This window comes from Ylistrum balloti, unplaced genomic scaffold, assembly GCF_031769215.1.
Source record: "Ylistrum balloti isolate Yb309-2 unplaced genomic scaffold, AGI_CSIRO_Ybal_v1 Utg369958, whole genome shotgun sequence".
Classification (NCBI taxonomy): Eukaryota; Metazoa; Mollusca; class Bivalvia; order Pectinida; family Pectinidae; genus Ylistrum; species Ylistrum balloti.
In genome coordinates this window covers 594,770-622,321 of record NW_026782057.1, presented here as the reverse complement: position 1 = coordinate 622,321, position 27,552 = coordinate 594,770, and the positions used below count along the sequence as shown (strand labels likewise).

Below are 27,552 nucleotides of genomic sequence, written 5' to 3'. Positions count from 1 at the left end.
CATTTTGTGAATGTTACATCTTATCTATATTTCATGGTTTAATTACGGACTTCTGGACATATGAGGTTGGTCTGAACAATGACTTATAATTACCCAATCTGTGGTCAGAATCGAAAATGATTTCAACTGACCTGTTTTAAAGGTCAGCTTAAAATTATGTTTCTTTTTAACAGGTAAAATATTTTATTGACCCATCATGAAGTAAAGAATCACACTAGTCGTCACTGACCAAAGGTCATGGTTTTTGGTTTAAAGATAAACGTTAAATTTTGTATTTCTTAACTGGTAGATGTTTGTTATGAGTTGATAATAACAAAAAAAATTTGGTTTTGTTGACATCAAACTAAGTCATCTAGGCAACTAATCAGGAACTGAGGTCAAAGGTCAAGGTAAAGGTGATAAATTTTATTATTTAAGTGGTAAAGAATTTTAAATGAATTTATGAAGTTAAGCTGATTGGAATTAACAGGAAATTGACTGAAAAAAGTTAACAGTTAAGTAAAAAGTTCAACTTGGTTGCCATCTTGAACTTCGTATGAAGGATAAGATACAGGCATGGGACATTGTAGTTACATTAGATGCCACACAAACCAAACAGCTTTACATAAGTAAAGGATATGTAACTTTTTATTTGATGGACCAAGTAATATGTTTGAGTGAGCAATGTAATCTTTGACTAATTGTTATGCATCCTGAAAGGCAAGCATATAGTCGCCACTTTGTCCATCATAATGTTGTCCGGAACATATCACAAACACTACAAAAGGTATCAACATGAAATTTCATAGGTAGTTAGGTCTTGATAAGGAGTTTTAGGAGTTGTTTCCCTTTGTTATTTTTTTTTTTTTTTAGCAGAGTTATTGGAAAAAAAATATCTAAAAAACTTTGCTGTTTTTTAACTTCCATTTATTCTGGGAGCATCCATAGGTTCTATCAATATTTTTGTTGTTTTCTTGAGAACAGGATAAAATGCACTGAAAATAAGTGTGTCTGTTTTACTAAGATGAAATATTACTCAACTACAATACAAGTAGTAAGTTATAACAAAGAAGTGCATACAAATTTACCTGAACAGTATATAGCTAACTATACTAGTAGCATATAGGTAGGTTGACACGAGTACATAATGTAGCTGTTTTTAGATGTTTTGTATTTCTTTTGAAAACATGAAGTACAAGATCAAATAACAACACCATCAAATTTCACTTGAGTTTCTCTGTATACCTAGTATACCTAGAATATATTATATTGGTTCAGAATCTTTAAGTATCAAGTAACAACACTTTTCAATAAAAACTAAAAAAGTTGTAAAAAAAACGTTCTTATGCTTGACATGTCTACCATGACCTGTATGTTGTCACCAGGTATTGTTTGGTGACCCTTAATGATCTCAGCATTCATCTCACATACTTTTCTTACAGAACAGAATTTCGTTAATATCCATTCATGAGAGCCCTGTATATGAATGAAGCCCTAGTGACTTTCAATGATGAGCAAGTTTATGGTAAATAACAACTTTAATGGTGATTGGATAACAGATGGTACCTGGCAATTATAAACATATATTAAATGATTTTTAAATGCCAGTTAAAACAATTTTGGAACACCAATCAAACCTGCTTTAGAGGCCTCTAATTTACAACAAATAACTGCCAACTCTCTGGAGTGGTCTTTATAAACAGGTTTGTACACACATAGCGCATCCAATTTAAATAATAGATTTTATTGTTGTATTCAATTAAAGGTGAATTTGCATGAAAAATTATTTAATACACTTTTCAAAAAATTTGATATACATTTTTGATAACATTTTCAGCATGTTGTAATAATTTTTTCTGTATGAATGTGTAATGGGAAAGTTACCGAATTCTGAGTAGCTCATCCTAGTTTCTTTGATGTTGAAGGTGATACCACTGAAAAAGTGAGAATTTATCTTGATACTCTAACCATATCGTAACTACGAGTCAGCAGTCTAGAAAATCAGTGTACAAATATAGGGTTTGTACAAACTTCCTTTACTTCAGTGGAATCAAAGTTGAATCAAGTTCCTTATAACTCCTGATATACAAAAGCATCTTAGACAAAAATGATTGAATACTATAGTTTTTTCAAATTTTCATTGTTATAGAAACATATTGTCTACAACCTATTTCAGGTCAAGTTTTTAACACATATTTTCACTTAGCTTTTATAGAATTCCATCATAAAATTTTGTCAACAAGGCATATGTTAAGGCTGGCTAAGATATCCCTGCATGATGAGGTACCTGTTGTAAGAAAATGTTACAAGATCCTGTGCCGCCCAATAGAACTTCATTATAGATATATTATTTTCAGTAAATGTTTGATAGAGTTCAATTTTGTCTGCGTGGAATACCAATTAAGTTAACATCTATATCAGGCCACAATTTCGCCTACAGGTTTCGTTTTTTACAGCCATTGCTTCGGTTATAGGATTCATATCAACAACATGCAGTCTCCTTGCAGGCAGATACATCATAAATCAGTACATTTTATTTACCCACTAAGTCCTTGTTTATTGATGGGAATGGTTTCAACCTGCCTGTTTTGGGAAAGAGACCGGGTCAAAAGGTCAGAGGTTGAAAGGGGGTTTCATAGTACCTGTATATGAAGGGATTGTGTTCAACTTTAAAGCTACTTTATTCAGCACTAATTGGAAGCTACCTTACAGAAAGGTATGTACTGAAGACTTTAAGACACATTTCTTATATGACATGATTACTTCAGTTCTGGTCTTCTTAGATCAAGACCACAGGCCTCTGATGTTATCATTTAATTGCAGGTATCTTAAATGATACTTAGACTACTGCATTCAAGAAACAAAAATTATGTTGACATTCTGGTTTATGTGTCATTGTATGTGGTAAATATTCATAAATTTTGTACAGAACTAAAATTTTCTGCTTAAATTTATAGATATTTTCTTTAAAATTACATTGCGATAGCTTAACTTATACAGTTTGTCGTTTCAAAAGGTTTTGCCACATTGAGTTCCTTGAAAAATTGTATCAGGGGGATTTGAAACTTTTACAGTGATCTTGCATCAGCTCTTGTTTACGATCGTCGGGACATAAATTGTTGGTGACTGGTCCAGTTTAAAATCAAGCGACATGTATAAGTTTTTTGTCAAATGTCTTCACTCATGATTCATCAATTTTGTTTTCAAGCCAAATAGGAATTATAGTTGGTTGCCAGGGAAACAGCTAGACACTGAAGTTAGATTCCACTGTATTTATTCTATACTAAGCCTAGGGCATTGACATTCAAATTGTGTCTCAAAGACATGAGCCAGGCTTATTACAAGACAGCAGAATATGTAGCCTTTTGTCCCAAACTGGTCTACAGACATGCACTCTAACTATCAAATGCTGTTGACTGATAATGATACAATATCAGAGATTACACTGCCTAAACAATATTGCTAGAGTTTCTGCTAAATGAACGTCCTGTACTCTATTTCTAGTACTGGTAAGTAAATTGGTGAGTGTATTGATCTGTAGGAAGCAGACCAAATTAAAACAGAATAGATAAGAATCGTGTCTATTTTCCAGCAGATAGATGTATTTAGACAGGACATTGCTGTTAGTATTTACATTTATACCAGGCACAGTGTAGTCATTGATCTGACAAACCGCCACCTGTCACCTCCTATTAGAACATACCAACAGGTGAGAAAGACAGGTGGAATTAGAGATTAAAGGATACGATTTATACATAGAAATTATGATAGGTGATTTATGTCTGTCACTGTTTGTGGATATTACTGTACAGATGGAAAATTCCACGGCATATCTTTGCAAGAGCAAAGGAAACCTGAAAAATGTTTCATTATATCCAGTAACATGTATGGACACTAGGGGAAAATATTTGTTTATATACAGTAACATGTAAAGACATGGAGGGCAAATGTTTACTTGTATACAGTAACATGTAAAGACATGGAGGGCAAATGTTTACTTGTATACAGTAACATGTAAAGACATGGAGGGCAAATGTTTACTTGTATACAGTAACATGTAAAGACATGGAGGGCAAATGCTTACTTGTATACAGTAACATGTAAAGACATGGAGGGCAAATGTTTACTTGTATACAGTAACATGTAAAGACATGGAGGGCAAATGTTTACTTGTATACGGTAACATGTAAAGACATGGAGGGCAAATGTTTACTTGTATACGGTAACATGTAAAGACATGGAGGGCAAATGTTTACTTGTATACGGTAACATGTAAAGACATGGAGGGCAAATGTTTACTTGTATACGGTAACATGTAAAGACACGGAGGGCAAATGTTTACTTGTATACAGTAACATGTAAAGACACGGAGGGCAAATGTTTACTTGTATACAGTAACATGTAAAGACACGGAGGGCAAATGTTTACTTGTATACAGTAACATGTAAAGACACGGAGGGCAAATGTTTACTTGTATACAGTAACATGTAAAGACACGGAGGGCAAATGTTTACTTGTATACAGTAACATGTAAAGACACGGAGGGCAAATGTTTACTTGTATACAGTAACATGTAAAGACATGGAGGGCAAATGTTTACTTGTATACAGTAACATGTAAAGACATGGAGGGCAAATGTTTACTTGTATACAGTAACATGTAAAGACATGGAGGGCAAATGTTTACTTGTATACAGTAACATGTAAAGACATGGAGGGCAAATGTTTACTTGTATACAGTAACATGTAAAGACATGGAGGGCAAATGTTTACTTGTATACAGTAACATGTAAAGACATGGAGGGCAAATGTTTACTTGTATACAGTAACATGTAAAATGTTTACTTGTATACAGTAACATGTAAAGACATGGAGGGCAAATGTTTACTTTTTATACAGTAACATGTAAAGACATGGAGGGCAAATGTTTTCTTGTATACAGTAACATGTAAAGACATGGAGGGCAAATGTTTTCTTGTATACAGTAACATGTAAAGACATGGAGGGCAAATGTTTACTTGTATACAGTAACATTTAAAGACATGGAGGGCAAATGTTTACTTGTATACAGTAACATGTAAAGACATGGAGGGCAAATGTTTACTTGTATACAGTAACATGTAAAGACATGGAATGCAAATGTTTACTTTTTATACAGTAACATGTAAAGACATGGAGGGCAAATGTTTTCTTGTATACAGTAACATGTAAAGACATGGAGGGCAAATGTTTACTTGTATACAGTAACATTTAAAGACATGGAGGGCAAATGTTTACTTGTATATAGTAACAAGTAAAGAGAACAAGAGACTTTAGGTGGTGGATTATTAAAGTAACCTTGGCTTAAGAGTTCTGACACTTTTAATAAATATTGCAAAGACTTTAATTTCACTTGATGGAAGACTGCGTAAAGATTGGCTGACACATGATAGTTATAGGACGATTGGTGTTGAATCACGGAACTCTTTTTCCTTTGGGAGGACAGGTTTCTCCTATTTCAAATCTAACATAGTTTGCGGTAGGTTGAATAGTAAATCATTTCATTTATCAGGACTTTGACAGGAGGAAACCTGGAGGTCATATAACCTTTGTCACTCATTATAAGGAAGCTCTGAAGGTTGCCTATAGTGATGAGCTATCTGGGGTTTATTACCACTAACTGTAAAGGTTTTAATTTCAGTGGTGCAGATTTCAGGTTTTTCTCAAAACTTGATGGAATTATGGCTGTATTTTCCATGGAGATTGTGGTAGCTAGAAAATTATCGCGTGGTATTATAATTCTCGGATGTTCTAACATCCATACCATAATCAAGATTCAGTGAAAAGGGTCGAGAGATTCAAATAAAGTATTCCAATCTCATCCCCAAGATTCAGTCACACTCCAAGATTCGTTCACACCCCCAAGATTCAGTCATATCCCCAAGATTAAGTCACATTCCCAAGATTTTGTCACACTTCCAAGTTTCAGTCACATTTCCAAGGTTTTGTCACATTCCCAAGATTCAGTCATACTCCAAGATCTAGTCACATTCCCAAGGTTTTGTCACACTTCCAAAATTCAGTCACATTCCCAAGATCCAGTCATACTCCAAGATTTAGTCACATTCCCAAGATTAAGTGAAATAAGGGTTAAATATCATATATTTATCATTACTGCCAATATAAGTATTGTAGGTTTTTGAGTTCAGCTATTTGATAAAGCATGATTGAAGAATGCAAGGAGGAGTTGATGATGTAACTGCTTGGATGTGGTAGTTTACAGGTGAAAAGTTGTTGTAGTAGTTCTAATTGTTATAGGTTGATTGGTTTATTGTGCCTAACTTGTGACAATAAGTCCAGCTGACAGCAGTGTTGTAAAGATGATACACATCCTGTGTATTTGTATTATAAGATAAGTGCCCGTATATGTTACCTGCCACTAACAATAGCTAGGTAAATAAGAATATATTTCTTATTTAAAACCTCCGTAACAGTTTGTATGTACCTTAGCTTCATGGACAATAGGTGACGTCCCACCTGAGTGATTAGACAGAATAGCTCTGTGTGGAGATCCAAGTTACACGAGGATGATTAGAAGAAAACCTGGCAAAGCATTTAATAATGTAATGCTGTGACCAGACACCTGTTTCTTCAGCGGTCAGTCTCACTGTTATGAACTGTTTGTTTGCAATAGGACCTCTTACCTGTGTTTCCTCAAGTGCGTTGTATAAAGTCAGGTAAATTTATGATTAACCGACATAAATTCATGTGTAAAAGTTGATGCAATCTGCAGTGTAGTTATAAGTTTATAGGTCTACTATGACGAGAAAGTAAAACATATACATATACACAAAGTGTGGATACCCTCTGAGGATTGTTTTGTTGCTCAAGGAAATCAATGATTTGTTAATGTAAATATTTACTTCCGTATATATCTCCTACAGGTAAGTGGTGGCCTACAGGTAACTGAATGTAAATGTTCACAGGCTGAATAAGAATCTCAGATAATTTTACTCCTTTTTGAATCATTCTAAAATTTGTTGTTATTTCAATATATTTTGGCCTGATATTTTGTAAATATTAATCACCAACATATTAATGGAATATTTATCATTTTGATATTGGATATTAATTAACATGACACAGGTGAAAATGATTCAATTTTGATTGTTAATTATTGTACCTCTTTTTGTACCTGCAAACTTGATCACAGGTGAGTTTGGACTGACTGAAAACCTGGCTGTGGTATGTAGTTGGCTACTTGTCAAGTCATTGAAAATGCCAGACACATTATCTGATATATTTTGTGAGGTGATCATAATATGTTGAGAAGTGCAAACTGTGAAGCATAAGGGATTACCCAATGTAAAGTTATACAGGGTTGTGGTACATCAAAATTGTGCAGACAGTGCAGTGAAATGATGGGTTATGTAATTCCTAGATGTCATATATGTACTTATCACTGACAGTCTGTACAATTGTATACTTAATGGATTTCTGTCTGTAATAAAGATTCAAATAAAGTTTCTGCTGAATAGACACATGTTTTCAAATATAGTTCAACATTGGGGATCTGGGACCTGATTTATAAGGAATACTTATCTTAGCTGATAATTCGTTTCACAGATGTGGAGTAAGTATTGATTGATTCTGTCTGTAATGTAGGGTTGTCGTTAGTGTTTGAAATCCCAAATATACTGTTGCACAGTTATCGTTTACCTTTCATGTTGGAAGTTAGACCCCTGTGATAGCTGTTTTATATAAAGTTCTACCTTGGGAGTATGCTCTTTTCTTGGGTTCAGATAGGTTTTTATACAGACCTAAGACACAAGTTTAAGTGTAAGTGTCACTTGGTGTGTTGGTCAAGAAGGCTGTTTTGGACTTCTAACTTCTCCTCTAGAACCGCTACATTGATTCACAACAAACTTGTCGATTTGTGTTACTTTGAGTATTCAATGTGGTTATATAATGTAGTCTCTCCAGACATGGTTCACTGACTTTTGTTTTGAGGACTTTACCAATGAAAGTTTCTATTAGCACTGATCCAACATTTGAAGATTGTCATTTGGTGACATTGATAGGCAGAGATGTGCTTCTTGTGAATGCTATTTTGTATCTCATTAGATGTACACAGATCTCTTGTAAGCTCATCCCTTGACATTGAGTTTGTGGTAATGTTAGTTCCTTGGTATATTTCAGGGTGAATACTCCTAGGTAGAAACAGTATGCTTTTACATATTCAAAGCAAGAGGTTTGCTTCCCTGTGAAAAGTAATAATCCCCAATATACATGTTCAGGGCCTGGTTTACTTCCCTGTGTAGGTAACCTTTCCAAATATCCATGTTCAGGGCCAGGTTTACTTTCCTGTGTAGAGTAATATTAAATTGCTATATTGTAGCGATACAGTCCTGTCACCATATTGTAGCTATACATTCCTGTCACTATATTGTAGCTATACATTCCTGTCACTATATTGTAGCTATACAGTCCTGTCACCATATTTTAGCTATACATTCCTGTCACTATATTGTAGCTATACATTCCTGTCACTATATTGTAGCTATACAGTCCTGTCACCATATTTTAGCTATACATTCCTGTCACTATATTGTAGCTATATATTACTGTCACTATATTGTAACTATACATTACTGTCACCATATTGTAGCTATACATTCCTGTCACTATATTGTAGCTATACATTACTGTCACCATATTGTAGCTATACATTACTGTCACCATATTGTAGCTATACATTCCTGTCACCATATTGTAGCTATACATTCCTGTCACCATATTGTAGTTATACATTCCTTGACACCATATTGTAGCTATACATTCCTGTCACCATATTGTAGCTATACATTACTGTCACCATATTGTAGCTATACATTACTGTCACCATATTGTAGCTATACATTCCTGTCACCATATTGTAGCTATACATTTCTTGACACCATATTGTAGCTATACATTCCTGTCACTATATTGTAGCTATACATTCTTGTCACTATATTGTAGCTATACCTTACTGTCACCATATTGTAGCTATACATTCCTGTCACCATATTGTAGCTATACATTCCTTGACCCCATATTGTAGATATACATTCCTTGACACCATATTGTAGCTATACATTCCTGTCACCATATTGTAGCTATACATTCCTTGACACCATATTGTAGCTATACATTCCTGTCACAATATTGTAGCTATACATTACTGTCACCATATTGTAGCTATACATTACTGTCACCATATTGTAGCTATACATTCCTGTCACCATATTGTAGCTATACATTCCTTGACACCATATTGTAGTTATAACTTACTGTCACTATATTGTAGCTATACCTTACTGTCACTATATTGTAGCTATACATTCCTTGACACCATATTGTAGCTATACATTCCTGTCACTATATTGTAGCTATACATTCTTGTCACTATATTGTAGCTATACCTTACTGTCACCATATTGTAGCTATACATTCCTTGACACCATATTGTAGCTATACATTCCTTGACACCATATTGTAGCTATACATTCCTAGACACCATATTGTAGCTATACATTCCTTGACACCATATTGTAGCTATACATTCCTTGACACCATATTGTAGCTATACATTCCTTGACACCATATTGTAAATGTTGTAACTATACATTCCTTGACACCATATTGTAGCTATACATTCCTTGACACCATATTGTAGCTATACATTACTGACACCATATTGTAGCTATACATTCCTGTCACCATATTGTAGCTATACATTCCTTGACACCATATTGTAGCTATACATTCCTTGACAATGTCATGATATTAATTATATCAGTGATCTTTCTGTGAGATTGATATAGTTGTAATATTCATGTGGATAAGCTAATGATCAGTTTTATATAATATATATAAATTTGTAATCTATAGGTGTGGAAACTCTTTCTAATTCAAATTGACATTTTGTCGTATATATAGCAGACTAGGCAATTGAGAAGACTGAGGCCAAAATGGATTTAGAAATGGATGTGTGCCAATACAGCATCAGTGTATAGATATGGTGTGATACTGAAGATTTGATGCTTACTATTTTTCATGTTATAACCCTTGCCATTGACAATGCAGATTGATATGTCTGGTTTATAATGGGGAGATAACTCTAATACTATAACAGTCTGACACCACAGGAAGCATAGTAAAAGTGATTTGTGGTATGAAATGATGTAACATTGAACCAGTAACATATAATATTTGGGTTTATGTGTGAAATTTCTGGAATTGCTTTTGTTTTTGGAAAGTGTTTACAGTGTGATAAAATCTTTTTGCTATAGGATATAAAATGTAGTCACAGCCACTTTGCTTTATTGACATGTAGCTTTTCATGTTACCCTTTCAAAAATGATTACTTAGCTGTTTTAAAGTAAGAAATAAACCTCACGATTTAAATGGAGCACTAAAATAGAGCTCTAAACTTAATCAAGATTGTTTAGACTTTCAAGTTTTGTTTTAGCATGTATTACTTTATAGTTAGGTATCAATTTCTATATGGTTTGATATCCATTTCTATATGGTTTGATGACCATTTCTATATGGTTTGATGTCCATTACTATATGGTTTGATGTCCATTTCTATATGGTTTGATATCCATAACTATATGGTTTGATGACCATTTCTATATGGTTTGATGCCCATTTCTACATGGTTTGATATCCATTACTATATGGTTTGATGTCTATTACTATATGGTTTTATATCCATTGCTATATGGTTTGATGTCCATTTCTATATGGTTTGATGTCTATTACTATATGGTTTTATATCCATTACTATATGGTTTGATGACCATTTCTACATGGTTTGATATCCATTTCTATATGGTTTGATGTCCATTTCTATATGGTTTGATGTCCATTTCTATATGGTGTGATGACCATTTCTATATGGTTTGATATCCATTACTATATGGTTTGATGTCCATTACTATATGGTTTGATATCCATTTCTATATGGTTTGATGCCCATTTCTATATGGTTTGATGACCATTTCTATATGGTTTGATTTCCATTTCTATATGGTTTGATATCCATAACTATATGGTTTGATGACCATTTCTATATGGTTTGATATCCATTTCTATATGGTTTGATATCCATTTCTATATGGTTTAATGTCCATTTCTATATGGTTTGATATTCATTTCTATATGGTTTGATGTCCATTTCTATATGGTTTGATGTCCATTTCTAGATGGTTCTGTCACTATGAAGCAAATTCCATCAGAAAATGTCTTCAATACACTGTTTAGGTTATTGTTTTAGGAGTTTTGCAAAGAGCCTTACTTTTCATTATTTCTGTGATAATACATTCTATTGGTAAAACCACAAAATATCAACCCTCAAAGATTATGGTTCTGGCAGTAATGTCAGAACTCCACTCTCTTACAGTGGTATAGTTAGTTAGCTGTGTCGTAATAGGTACTGTAAGGGGTGAATCATGTCTTATAGAGTACTACGTTGCAGCTTCAGCCCTGTTTCAAAATATATGACTCAAACTTTGTCATCAGATAATGACTCCAAATCTAAATCAGCTGTTATGAAATTAACATGATACATAATGAAATACGAGGGAAATGAAAAGGATATCTAATGGATCACTGTATTTCACAGATGATAGGATATAAAGCTTCGTAATCATTTATAACTTTTAACCGTGTTAAATGTTTTCCATGGAAAAGAGACTATCAATAATTTATCATTGAAATGTAAGTATAGAATTCCTATCCACAATGTTCTCCTGTAGTGCTGCAGCCTCTATTCATCTGTATCTAATGTTTCTTGCAATTCTATCATGCTTTCCATCTGTGTTTTGATTTATTATCATTCAACTCAGAATGTCAATTACCAAAATGCATTTTGACAGTTGTTATTCAGGTAAAATACCTGAAAAATGTAAATTTGAAATGATTCATGTGCCTTTATTGTTCTTTTTCGGGTCAATTTCCCTTTGTATTCCCAATCTGCCCATCACTGACAATGCATAATTCACAGAAACCGAAAACATGATTCATGTATTTATTCCGAATAATTTCATCAGGAAATATAAAAAGAAAATTACACATCAGAATGACAATGTATTTATTGTAGCTGCAGACAATGTACACTGACTGTAAAAAGGAATATTGCATCCAGTTCTGTAGCAAACATGTGTTTACGAACTATTGACCAGAAATATATAACTGAAAGATGTTCCTGACATGAACACCTGTCTAGTTATCATAAGATTAGATATCTTAATGGTGATTTGATACAGACTCAAGAAATTACTTGTTTGTTCAAATCATGCAGTCGGGAAAAGAAAAGTTCAGCTTGATAAGAGATAAAATCAGGATTATAAAAGAAGCTAACAGTGTTGTAGAGTTCTTAACTTTACTGTTTAAAATCAATGAGTGTGCTTGTGTGTGAAAGTGTATTGTACTGATTCAGGACTTTATCATGAAACTGGAAGGTTTCATCGGGACTGGAGGTACTTGAGAGTGTCTTTTACTATAAAATGGATGAAAACATAACTAGTGCCCGTTACACTATTGATTCAGGGACACAAGGCTTGTTTGATTAAAACATTTTTTTTAATGGAGATGTTGTTGGTTCTAAAGTTACATGTTAATCCAGATTCATTTCACAGAATAGCCAATACTTTGGTATTGACTTTTAAGTTGTGGACTTAGCAAAAATGGGAGAGGCCATGTTTTACTGCGCAATATTTGATTCTCTTATATTACTGAATTTCTGAAAGGTGAAGTCTTTATTTGTAACAGAGGCTTATGTTATCATCATTGAAAGTTGGTTGGGTTTCTGACGAAGATATTTACTTTGGATTGGGTTGGCTATTTGTATAAGCGGTAAGTCAATTATATATATATAGCTTTACATATAGTGACGAGGCATTAAGGCTCACTCAGGACTACAGAGTAAGGAAATTGATATGTGGAAGTAGATGTTCTATACCTTGTTAGGTGGAAGTGATGAGTCCATGTCAGACATATTTATATACACAATAGAATTAATGGTTCTTTACTGTCCTCATCTTTCTTTCTTTCCCTCTTTAATAAGCTGGTGGATAGAGATAAATCATCTTTCTTCTGTTCTCATTTCCCCCATATTGACCTCTTTCCTGTTTATCCTTTGTCTACGCTATAATTTTCTTTCTATCCTCATTTGTGTCCTACTGTTATTTTTCCCCGTTATTGATGATATGGTTTTTTTTTCTTTAAATCCTATCAAACTAGTAACTAAAGATTGAGTGTATTATAGCTTATCAAATCAAATTATGTGTTTCTACGTTACTGTCTTGTATCTGTAACAGGTTTTCACAGGCATGTAGAGGGTACAGCATTGATCTGGTGTATCTTTGTCTGTAAACAATCAAACCTGCTGGTTACCCATCACATGTATGGTAAATAAACCCAAATCCTGGTCACCTGTTACATGTATGGTAAATAAACCCAAATACTGGTCACCTATTACATGTATGGTAAATAAACCCAAATACTGGTCACCTATTACATGTATGGTAAATAAACCCAAATACTGGTCACCTATTACATGTATGGTAAATAAACCCAAATACTGGTTACCCATCACATGTATGGTAAATAAACCCAAATCCTGGTCACCTATTACATGTATGGTAAATATACCCAAATTCTGGTTACCCATTACATGTATGGTAAATAAACCCAAATCCTGGTCACCTATTACATGTATGGTAAATATACCCAAATTCTGGTTACCCATTACATGTATGGTAAATAAACCCAAATCCTGGTCACCTATTACATGTATGGTAAATAAACCCAAATCCTGGTCACCTATTACATGTATGGTAAATAAACCCAAATCCTGGTCACCTATTACATGTATGGTAAATAAACCCAAATCCTGGTCACCTATTACATGTACGGTAAATGAACCCAAATCCTGGTCACCTATTACATGTATGGTAAATAAACCCAAATCCTGGTCACCTATTACATGTATGGTAAATAAACCCAAATCCTGGTCACCTATTACATGTATGGTAAATAAACCCAAATCCTGGTCACCTATTACATGTATGGTAAATAAACCCAAATACTGGTCACCTATTACATGTATGGTAAATAAACCCAAATCCTGGTCACCTATTACATGTATGGTAAATAAACCCAAATACTGGTCACCTATTACATGTATGGTAAATAAACCCAAATACTGGTCACCTATTACATGTATGGTAAATATACCCAAATTCTGGTTACCCATTACATGTATGGTAAATATACCCAAATTCTGGTCACCCATCACAAGTATGGTAAATATACCCAAATTCTGGTTATCCATTAAAAGTATGGTAAATATTCCCAAATTCTGGTTACCCATTACAAGTGTGGTAACTATACCCACATTCTGGTCACCCATTACAAGTGTGGTAACTATACCCACATTCTGGTCACCCATTACAAGTGTGGTAACTATACCCACATTCTGGTCACCCATTACAAGTGTGGTAACTATACCCACATTCTGGTCACCCATTACAAGTGTGGTAACTATACCCTCATTCTGGTCACCCTTTACAAGTGTGGTAACTATACCCACATTCTGGTCACCCATTACAAGTGTGGTAACTATACCCACATTCTGGTCACCCATTACAAGTGTGGTAACTATACCCACATTCTGGTCACCCATTACAAGTATGGTAAATATACCCAAATTCTGGTTACCTATCATTGGTACAGTAACTAAATCAAATTTTTTGTATCTAATCACCAGTATGATATATAAACCAAAATTCTAGTTACCCATAAACCCACCCATATTAAATTGCTGTTTAGTGAAATTATAAGGCTTTTATTACATTGTCCTGTAATAAGCCCATCTCTGACTTTTTGTAGATACTGATTGGGAATGATACATAAAACAAATATGATACTAGAATACTTCTGATAAGGAAATGGAGTTATATTTGTCACTTTCAATTATGTACAACTATATGTTAGTCCACTACTCACATTAGTCTTTATCAGGAACATCTGACCTCTGACCTTGTATCTATGTATAGTAAAAATCATGGCAGCATATCACTACCTAATTACAACACAGAGGCCATTAAACATATACATTGTCCATTAGTGCATTTACTTGTTTACATATCCAGTTACCTATCAACAACTTGTGTGGTCATGTTAAATGATACACCCTTACACATGCCTGCAATCTGGAATAGTTGATGTTTAATGTATTCTCAAGTCCCTCATCATTATCACCATTTTCTGGTGTTGTACAGTCATTCTTGTCCACAGATTATGAACATGCAAATTACATATTGTTGTACATGTATTTTACTTCCTTTGATACGATAGAGTTGGTCAATTTTGATCTTGATGTTGACTACAGGTTTTAATAACAACAGCATTATAGTTACTAGTGAAAAGATTATGTTCAAATTAACATTTGTGTACTGGTATATGCAGTGAATTGTCTCCCTTTAATCTTCTTTGACCTTGATGGTAGCTATCTGTGATAGGATCTCCCCTTTCATTTGACCTTGATGGCAGATATCTGTGATGGGGTCTCCCCTTTCATTTGACCCTGTTGGTAGCTATCTGTGATAGGGTCTCCCCTTTCATTTGACCTTGATGGCAGGTATCTGTGATAAGGTCTCCCCTTTCATTTGACCTTGATGGCAGCTATCTGTGATAGGGTCTCCCCTTTCATTTGACCCTGATGGCAGCTATCTGTGACGGGATCTCCCCTTTCATTTGACCCTGATGGCAGCTATCTGTGATGGGATCTCCTCTTTCATTTGACCTTGATGGCAGATATCTGTGATAGGGTCTCCCCTTTCATTTGACCTTGATGGCAGATATCTGTGATGGGGTCTCCCCTTTCATTTGACCTTGATGGCAGATATCTGTGATAGGGTCTCCCCTTTCATTTGACCTTGATCGCAGATATCTGTGATGGGGTCTCCCCTTTCATTTGACCTTGATGGCAGCTATCTGTGATAGGGTCTCCCCTCTCATTTGACCTTGATGGCAGCTATCTGTGATAGGGTTTCCCCTCTCATTTGACCTTGATGGCAGCTATATGTGATGGGATCTCCCCTTTCATTTGACCTTGATGGCAGCTATATGTGATGGGATCTCCCCTTTCATTTGACCTTGATGGTAGCTATTTGTGATATGACAAATGTAAAAGCACAATAAAGACAAGGTTTTACTATGTATACTAAATTAGTTCATTTGATGGATGTCGTATAAAAAGATGCAAGATTAGTTTATTTCATCTAATTCTAACTTTTCCATCACTTTTAAAGGATAGAAAAAAATATTTGATAATTAAGGTTTGTAGGTAAATAGGACAGAGGACAGACAACCAAAAGGAAGTGATAGTTTGTGGACTAGGTCTAAACTAGTGTTGCAATGAAAAGGACAGATGATCACCAAAGGGCAGTTTATAAACAGATGAATATAGACTTGTTTCCTGTCTGCAGAGATATTAAAATACAAACAAAAAGGACATTTTTATGTTAACTCATATACATTGTCAATATCGTCTGAGTATATGACATAGAATGATGCATTTCAAACATTGTGACTCTCCTTTCATGATCACAATTATTAGGTCCATGGGTGGGTTTGATATCACAAATTCAATAGCATTTAATGCTGTTGGATATAAAAGGGCATTCAGCAAATCTAATAGCATTGAACTTATCAAATTCAAGGATACAACAATAAAATGGAAAATGAGTTTTAAAACCATGGGTATGGCAGCAGAAGGAAAAATACATGCACTGATGCTTGTTAAATATCTGTACAATTTACTGTGACAATTTGATAATAGGCAATTGGATATATATACAGTTCAAGCATTGTGACATGTTAAATTTTACATCAGGCATTCTGTATATTAGACAGGGATGTTACATGGGACAAGTTAAATCTTCAAGGTTAAACGACACTATCTGAATGTTAGTTCCAGTGTGCTGTGTGTGAATACCACACAGATCAGGGGAACAGACAAATTGATTAAGCTCCAGGAGGTGTTTGTCTTTACAGATTTCATCTGACAGGTCAAGGATGTGGGCCACATGGTCTAAATACTTTGGGGAAGAAATTATTTTAAATTCACTTAATATATTTGATATATTTTAGGGAAAGTGGACGATTATATCTAAATGTTCAACAAGTTAATGTTTATCGAATTTTAACATCGTTAAATACATTTTTAATACAATTGTTGTTTTTATTTCTGATGGATTTCATAGATCTACGAATTGGTTATTTTTTGCTGGAACATGTTGGTGTTTTGAAGCTTGTGTAATTTATTTTTCGTTGAAGGTAGGTGTTGATGATACTGGTGCCTGTGTGATATTTTGCTGGATACATCTGTACTGTGTAGAAGTTGACATTTACAAAGCCTCAGTTTTTACTGGTTTGGGATGAGGCATTTTTTACTCATTTTCAGAAGAAAATTGGTGAACCAGGGAAGAAATTTTCAGAAGTGCATTAAACAAGTTTGGGAATTTGGCATAAATATGGAACAATTTCAGTGGGGAATGGGGCCCATTATTGGCAATAAAAATCCCCCCCAAAAAAGTCCTGAATTGTATTAAGTACAGATTAATGTCACACTGTCCTTATTTGGTGGCTGTATTGTCATTGCTACGAAGCGAAAAATGACAAAGCAACAAGCAACCTCAGCCAGTTGCAAGTGACCAGTATGGTTGTATGATGAGTGATCTGTTTTAGGTTTAAGCCAAGTGACCATTGCTGATCTTATTGCAAACTGACCAGTGCCAATCATGCATACGACCAAACTGACCAGAGTACCTGAATTTTACTGGCAAATGGTCAGCATCAATTCCTTCACTTCTGACTTGGCTAAGAATATTAGATGTAACTTAATATTTATTTGGAAAATTTAATTCAAAAGACATATGTTCAATGTTATAGTATTTTGATTTTGCGGGATGGTTTTGTGTTCTGTGTCTGGTATTAGCGGGCATGTTATTGATCAACCCCAGTGTTAATGTCTTCACATCCGTTTTATTTCTGTACAGTAAATCCTAATTCAGATTACACCCAAACAAAATTTTACTACTAAAATCTTGCAACACATTGCATTAGATATAGGCAACAGGTGGTTACATTAAGAAGGCACCATTCTCAACAGTGTTAAGTGTATTTGTTGCATTTAACAAACGACAGCCTGATCTGATCGCCAGTTAACATAAAACCCACATTTAGGATCTGTACATTGGAAATGGCATTCTACGGTTAATAACACAAATTTGATGGTGATTTTAGGTAATTGTCACCTTTAATGGTTGGTGGTTTCATGTGTTGGTAGTTGTAAATTTGAAAATTATCAGCCTTTCTGCCTGGCTTCTGTTACAAGTTATGTCCTGTACAGTAACAGTCACACTGTGATATAAAGTGCATTCCCTCGAAGGTTTGGATGATAGGGTAAGTAGATAATTGCAAATGCAGGCAGAAGTGCATAGATATCTGGTCATTTGTGTTGTCTGAGGAAACGTCTTTTTCATTGATGCACTTTATGTTGGAATTTATATTTTTAGGTTACCTGAGACAAGGTCTCATGGTGACCTATTCTTATACCATTCATCTGGTGTGGTGCGTCAGTAAACAATTAAACACTTTTGACTTTCTCAAAAGCCCCTGATCCGATTTCAGTGAAATTCTGCAGAAACCTTCTCTGGCCTAAGATGAATTGAAATTGCGAATCATACAGTCCCCACCCCCAGGGGCCTGAGGGGCGGGGCCAAAAATAGTCAAATTGACTTGGATTTCAAAGATATTCTTCTCAAGACCCAGATATGGTAGAATCAAATTCTCTTCTTGAATGGAAGCATCTTAAGGTGCTTTACCAACATTGAAAATTTCATGGTCCCAGAGTCTCATGTTTCTCCTTGGGGAGGGGGTAAATCTTACTATATACTTATATAGGAAAACTATTTTTGAGAATAATTTGTTTAATTTTCATTGGAAATATTTCAAACTTGGTTAGAGTTATAAGTGAAGGATGACAGCTTGATTTTATGCCCATTTTGTACTGACTGACCTCCAGGGGTTGATGGGTTGGGCCAGAAGGGGTCAAATTCACTTAAATTTCAAAAATCTTCTTCTCAACACCCAGATATGGTGGAATCAAATGCTCTTCAAGAATGGAAGTATCCTTAAGGTGCTTTAATTATGAGAATAAGTCTCACATGTCTTCCTGGAGAGGAATATTTCTTTAGACTTTATTGTAATTTTCAAAGAAAAATAGCATTTTAAAGCATAACATTAGTTATTTCCAACTGGAAATAACTTTATAAGAATTATCAGTATAGGATGCCAATTTTGATGGTATGTATGTATTAACACTGGCTTACAATATTTAGTATCAGAATTTCTGTTTCATGACACTTGATAACTATCCTTTAACCTTCATATTTAATATTGTTTATCTCAGGTGACTATCAAGGCTGCTAGGCCTCTTGTTATAAAAGTTTTAGCATTTTAATACGAGTATTTTTTCTCTGCATGCTGGAAGCGTATTTACATTTCATTGTCGAACGAGTTTCAAACCACATTTATTCAGAGAATGGACCCATTTCTATGATTGATCGCCATATACAATGTTCTTGATTTCTGGGTAAGGGTACAGTTCATTTAAGGGTAAAAGTTCTAGTTTAGGGAAGGGCGGCATTCTTGTTGCGTAAGTGTTTATAGTTAATATAGAACAGATGTATAGAACGTACTTTGCAGTTGGTTCTTTTTATGTGTCACCCAATCAGAGAACACTTTACAGGGTTATATAATGAATACCTAATGATGTTGGCTGTCTGCTCCATTTGAAGACTATTTATAAATATTTACAAGGCATTGTAACTGTAATGTTAAAATTTTTTTGATAATGCAAATTGTAAATTTACATAAATGGTTCAAATTTTAAATCGGTGAATCAGTGTTTTGATAATAGGTATTGTTTTCTTTAATTCAGACTTAAAAATACCATGTTGACGATCGTGAAGGAAAGGAATGTCATCATTTAGTCTTCATAATGTCTGTCATGACAGTAAAATAGTCTTATAAATATGGCCAAGATTAAAGCTTATAGGCCCCAGTTGCTTACAGCTTGGTTAGATTTACCCAATGGTTAGTAAAAAGTTGAAATTGCTGCCATTGAAAAAAAAATCAATGACTTTCAAATTTAACACTTAAATGATATCATCCTGTTTCAGTAAATCTACAGCCATAATATTGTAAAGGATTGCTCCCATATTTTGTTTAAATCATGGTTAAATGCTGTGAGATTTATTAGGAAAGTTTACATGATAATCATTAAAAGGAAAGAGATCTGTTTGAGAGTTATGCATATCTTAAGAGACTAGCTTGTATTACAATATCATTGGTATCTATCTCAATTTGTATGCGGAGTGGATTTGGCTTATCTCCACCCACAGCAATTGGCATCTTTTGTCATTATCAGCCTACAAATAAACTGGATCTATTGGCCATAAAGCCATGAAATAATCTAAAAATTCAAGAGATTATCTCCCCTAGATGATGTTATCCTATAACAAGCCAGGAAGGAATGAGATTGTTAGTAATTTTGATGTGCTGCTGTGATATTGTAACAGTCCAGGAATAAGACTGAAGTAGAGGGTTATAAACAGTGGAAGGGCCTGATAGGATATATTTAAGCCTACAGTGCTCCAGTCAACAGTGATAAATACATGATGGATAGCACAATCCCATGTAAAAGTCATTAATGTATTGTGAATTAAAACCTAAAGACAGGAAACTCGATCTAGTTGAGTTGTGACTGATTCAGGCGGGAACAGTTATTAAAAGTTTTCCGTGTGTATGACACTTGATATTAGATAATGTATTAACAGTGTGGTTGTTCTGCCTATCAAAGGGAAGGATAAACCGGATATATCTCCGTAAGTGTGGTAAGTCATACTCCACAGTTCACTTTCCTTGAACCCTTGATAATTTGGCCACCTGTTCCCTGAAATACTGTCAAAATGATAGGCCTGTCAGTCCCTTATAACACTGGCTGGGTGGAATGGGTCAATCTGTCCCCTATAACACTGGGTGGGTGGAGTGGGTCAATCTGTCCCCTATAACACTGGGTGGGTAGAGTGGGTCAATCTGTCCCCTATAACACTGGGTGGGTAGAGTGAGTCAATCTGTACCCTATAACACTGGATGGGTAGATTGGGTTGTCTGTCCACTAAAACACTGGCCGAGTAGAGTGGGTCAATCTGTACCCTTTAACACTGGGTGGGTAGAGTGGGTCAATCTGTACCCTTAAACACAGACTGGGTAGACTGGTTGAGTAGAGTGGGTTGTCTGTCCATTTAAACACTGGGTGGGTAGAGTGAGTCAATCTGTACCCTTAAGCACTGGTTGGGTAGAGTGGGTCAGTCTGTACCCTTAAACACTGGGTGCATAGAGTGAGTAAGTCTGTCCAATAAAACACTGGCTGGGTAGAGTGGGTCAATCTGTAACCTTAAGCACTGGGTGGGTAAAGTGGGTCAATCTGTACCCTTAAACACTGGATGGGTAGAGTGGGTCGTCTGTCCACTAAAACACTGGTTGGGTAGAGTGAATAAGTCTGTCCACTAAAACACTGGTTGGGTAGAGTGAGTAAGTCTGTCTCCTTAAACACTGGTTGAGTAGAGTGGGTTGTCTGTCCATTTAAACACTGGGTGGGTAGAGTGAGTCAATCTGTACCCTTAAGCACTGGTTGGGTAGAGTGGGTCAGTCTGTACCCTTAAACACTGGGTGGGTAGAGTGAGTAAGTCTGTCTGATACAACACTGGCTGGGTAGAGTGGGTCAATCTGTACCCTTAAGCACTGGGTGGGTAAAGTGGGTCAGTCAGTTTTGAACATAATTTGTTAACTTTCTATTAGAAATAATTTAAACTTGGTTAGAATGGTTACTATGATATGACATTTTTATGATACACACATATTGACCCTGGCTGACCCCCAGGGGCTGATGGGCGGGTCCCAAAAAAGGGGTCAACTTTGACTGAAATTAAAAAATCTTCTTTTCAATATACCAATGAGGTAGAACCTAATATTATTTTTAGATGAAAGTGGCTTAAGGTGTTTCACTCCAGCTGTAAATTTCATGACCCCGTTGTCTCACCTCATCCCCTGAGAAGGGGTTTAAGTTTACCATAGTTTATACAGGAAAATTACATATTTGAGCCTAATTTGTTTATTTTTTATTTTAAATAGTTCGAGCTAATGGTTAGAATTATTCATATAAGATGACACCTTGATGATTCTGTACATATTGATTCTGTCCAACCCGCAGTGGCAGGTGGGCGGGGTCAAAAGTAGTCAGATTTACTGTTATTTTAATGATCTTTTAATTACCCAGATATGATACAATCTGTTAAATACTGTTCATGGATGGAAGAGTTTATATAGGAAAAATACATTTTTGGATGCAATTTCTTTTATTTCAAGCTGGTTAGAAGCCTTGGCATGGGATGGCAGGTAATATTATGCATAGTTTACATTTACATTACATGCGCATTGTTGTACAAGTTATCTTAATTTTTTTTTTAACAAGATTACTTCTATCACACATTCCAGGGAGCATTGTAACAAGGTGACCTTAAGGCCCTTTAGGCCTCTTATTATGCACCTGAGATGTTTCATTTTCTGATCTAGTCCATATTACAAGGTTTTTCCTGATAGGTCCTTTATAGATCAGGCAGATTCCCTGGATAACTATATAGTGCTTTACAGGATTAGCGGTCACTCTGAGATCAATGCAAGTCCATCTAATAAATTGAGTACAGCAGAAACAGCAGTGTTTTGTTTGTAAGAAAGGAGGAAATACTGCATGTACAATACACGATGAAAAATTTCTCTTTATGATGAAAATATTATTAATATCGGTACTCCTGCATCTGATATTTACATATATATATATATATATGCATGATATTTACACATCACCACAACACTGACGTTCATCGACGATACCGGACAATGGGAAGAATCATGGAGACAGAAAACTTGTCCCCGAACCATCCAATCAAAATCTTATATTCAATTTGTTAAAACTGTTGCCAAGGCTTTGAATTTCATTTAAAAAGGAATTCATTTTGTGTATGTAAAATGTGAATTTATAGTATAGTTTTGTGTATATAAATAGGCATTGAATACAGACGCTGATATTTTTTAAAAAAATTGATTGATTGATTTTTACGGTTCATGTCCATCCATTTTACCAGCTGATGTGTAAGGTTTCAGGTCTCAATATGGAAATATTGTAGCATGAATCATGATTAATCATGGATCATTGTGATTCACATAAGAGGATTTTCTAAAACTTCAAATAAAAATTTAAACCCTCATAGTTATATCTGTGATGACAAATAGTTTCTAGACGGTGTTCTCTGTATTACATATCACAGTCAACGAATTTTATTGACAAGTTAGTAGTCAAAATCAAATTTAAATTTAGATAATATTGAGATTCCAGTTTGATGAGTGCAGCCCTTATAAATACAGACCTATTGTGAGCTGGTGAGGAGTGTGAACAGACTAAACATTAGGGAAGTGTATGGTTTATCAGTAACTAATGACTGGTACTTTTGGTTTAGATGAGGGTACTTTTAGGATTGGTTTGTACTTTAGAATTGCTTCTGACATCCGCAGTAGCATTTCTGTTTAAACATTCCTACCTCTCTTGCCATCACAATATGTACTTTTATCTGGTGTAATGGTTAAAAAAATAATAAAAACAAAAATTTTTGCTAGTAAAGAAAACACTCAAGAAAAGACAGGGCTGCTAAATGGTAAATGTTATTCTTGTGCATTCCTAATATATACAGTCAAACCTGGTTTTGTCGAAATTCTCAGGGGAATGAAAAAAATCTTCAGATTCTTTTCTAGAACCTAGGCCTATCAGACATTAATGATGAAACAAAGCATATAAAGACGTTCTTTTTTACAGTTTAATAATATTTCATTAGAAACAGCTTAGTAGTCTATCTACAGCTTGAATAAGTTTGTATTTTTTGTCATTTTTTTTACACTTCTTGCTGGACGAAGTCATTGTAAAACACCTGTTGCTCTCTCCTACCTACAAAGTTACGCTAACCAAAACATTTGTTCAAATAACAAACACAGTTCATTGATTGATACTCATAGTTTATTTCTTTTGTATCATATTTTAACCTGGACATTGAACTAGAGATATAGCGTGGTGTCAAAGCTCACGGGTGCCAGGGTGGCCTTCAAATCAAGCAATGTGAAAACAGTTCATTAGTACTGTTTAGGGCCAGTGTTTACCTTTCAGATAATGCAGGATTTCAGATTAACCGATATCAGATTGAACGAGGTGAAAATACTAAGACAAAGAAGACATTTTGACGGGAATTATTTTTCTATTTCAAATTAACTGGTTTTTCAATATAATCAAGTTGAAATTAAGTGGGTTCGACTGTACATGTAAATTTGTTCTTATTTTACTTACTATCAGTAAGACCAGGGAACCAACACATGCCATCATGTACTTTCAGTCTTACTCAGAAAGTCAAGGGGTGGGCTTATTACAGGACATTGAAATAACAATGTAGCATTGGTTGTCATTCTAGTGAATGGATGGGATGGGCTTATTACAGGACATTGAAGTAGTATTGGTTTGTCATTCTAGTGAATGGATGGGATGGGCTTATTACAGGACATTGAAGTAGCATTGGTTTATCATTCTAATGAATGGATGGGCATATTACAGGACATTGAAGTAGCATTGGTTTGTCATTCTACTGAATGGATGGGCTTATAACAGGACATTGAAGTAACAGTGGTTTATCATTCTACTGAATGGATGGGCTTATTACAGGACATTGAAATAGAATTTTTTCTGTTATTCTACTTAACATCAATAAGCATTGATTGACTTATTAGCAGGCGAAGGTGTATGGTGGGATAAATACAGACACTCATTTTCTGTCAAGAAGATTGATGGTTCATGTACAAGCTATATTAGACACACATTTTGATTGAGGACAAGAAATTGTGGTCCTTAATGTATTTCATAGAAGGGTGATGTGGTAAAGTTTTCATACATAGAAACTGTAGGTATGAATTAATAGGACTCCCTAGTTTTTCTCATCATATAAACAGTATTGAACTTTGTTTTACATTGACTTAATGTAGATAGACAATTATTGTCAATTAAAAATACCACCTGATAATATTATCTGTTACCATGGTTATATCATTTTGAAGGTCTTCCATTCATTATTAAGTAGCTCTAAATGACAGAAATGAGAAGCCATTATACTCCATGGAATTATCTTTTTACCAAAATATCTATAATTCAGTATTACTCCTGAAATACAATCAAACCATTTTATGTCAGTCTGAATAATTTGATAATGTGACCTTTTTTTTCATACAGTTGGCAATAACATGATATTGAAAATGTGATATAGAAAACTTGACATCTAAAATATGACATTGACAACATGACATTGAAAATGGTACATTGACAGTGTGACTTTGAAAATATGACATCTAAAAAGTGAAATTGACAACATGACATCCAGAATGTGACATTGATAGCATGACATTGAAAACATGACATATACAATGTGACATTGGAAATGTTGCATAAAAAACATGACATCCAAAAATATGATATCGACAACATGACATTGTAAACATGACATCCTACAAAGCGGGACATTGAAAAGATGACATATCTTTGATTTTGAAATCAATAGAACAGGATTGCCCTTCTTCTACCTTGTGGTGTTATTAACAGTGTCTGGCAACATATTGGGAGATATTGGCAGGCATTGCGTGTGAACCACAGGATTAATCTTAACCAATGTAGGACAAATCCTATAACAATATAGACACCATGTTTCCCTCATGCTGCAAATGAAAACCGTTTCATTTACAGGGAAATTCTTGTTACGGTGTACACAGTCTGATAAATTAGTGTCCTCGACTCATGTCATATTTTTTCGTTCAACACAGACTGTGAGAATTGTACAATTAAGAGTAATCTGTAATTTTGGAATTGGATGACCAGACATCACTAGCTGGAAAAGAATAGTTTGCCAGAAAGTTGTATCGTTCTTGTTGTGATGTATCACTTGCCTAACTGCTGGGAGGGAAGACCTCTCAGTTGTTTGCTACCTACAATAGTATGGGCCCCATGATCAGGAATTATCGGACCAATCTTTCTCTATTTCTGTGTCTAGACAAGCTTACCTCCAGTATCAAAGTTGTGTAACTTGACTATAGTTTCCTTTCCAATGTTTTTGTTGCAGTGAGATAGCATGGTATACTTTTTTTTAAAAAATCTAATTTTAGTTTTTTAAGTAAAATTTATTTAATTCAATCCTAAAAAGTTGTGAAAGATCACATTCCTTGAAAATAACTTTAACCATGGTTATATTGATCATCAGATATGTAATATATAATTACGATGTTGTCATTTCTCATCATAGATTTTTGATTTCTCATAGAGAACTAACTGGGGAGGGTGGGACTACAGTTTTGTGCTATGTCCGTCTCTCCTTCTACTGTCTTGTTCAGGCTCCAGCTCCTACACTACCTGTCACTGAAATTCACTTTAGCGGTGTATCATGTTTCATGTGATCTACACCAAAGATTTTTTTTGTTTGCTAATAAGTTCTCAATCGATGGGGGACTGTGATTCATCAATTGGTTTTGTTTGAAATTCAATTGATCCTGAATGCTGTGCTTCGTGAAGAATGTCAGGTTGTTACCAACTGCATTCATGGTATCGTATATGCCATGAAAATGATAAGTAGTTCTTATGTATTTCATTAACGATTAATGATTCAACTCCAAGTCTGTTTGAACAGAGTTTTGAAGGTTGAAAGTTTCATTCAGGAGACTTTCCAGTTGGTAAATGGAGACTTTCCTGTAGATAAGTGGAGACTTTCCAGTAGATAAGTGGAAACTTTCCATTAACTTTCCAGTGTCTGGCAACTTTCCATTAAGTGGAGACTTTCCATAGATAAGTGGAGACTTTCCAGTGTGTGGAACTTTCCAGGATTGGAAACTTTCTTAACTTTCAATGTAGGAGACTTTCCTATAACAATATAGACTTTCCATGTTTCTTTCCTCATGCTGCAAACTGAAAACTTTCGTTTCAGACTTTCCAGTAGATAAGTGGAGACTTTCCAGTAGATAAGTGGAGACTTTCCAGGTGTACACAGAGATAAGTGGAAACTTTCCAGTGATAAGTGGAAACTTTCCAGTGATAAGTGGAAACTTTCGTTTTCAACACAGACTTTGAGAATTTCCAGACTTTCAATTAAGGGTAATTTCTGTAATTTTGGAAACTTGGATGACTTTCCAGACTTCACTAGATGGAAAAGAATAAGTTTGCCAGAAAGTTGAAACTTTCCAGTAGATAATGTATCACTTGACCTAACTGGAGACTTTCCAGTAGATAAGTGGAAACTTTCCAGTAGATTTCCAGACAAGACTTTCCAGTAGATAAGTGGCCTTT

The 27,552-nt window shown here is 34.8% G+C and overlaps 1 protein-coding gene across 5 annotated transcripts in view; it reads left to right on the top strand.

Annotated features, from left to right (window-relative positions):
- LOC132547492 (tumor necrosis factor alpha-induced protein 8-like) overlaps positions 1-27,552 on the top strand; it is a 90,498-nt gene that overhangs the window by 48,867 nt on the left and 14,079 nt on the right. The gene's annotated exons all lie outside the window — the stretch shown is intronic.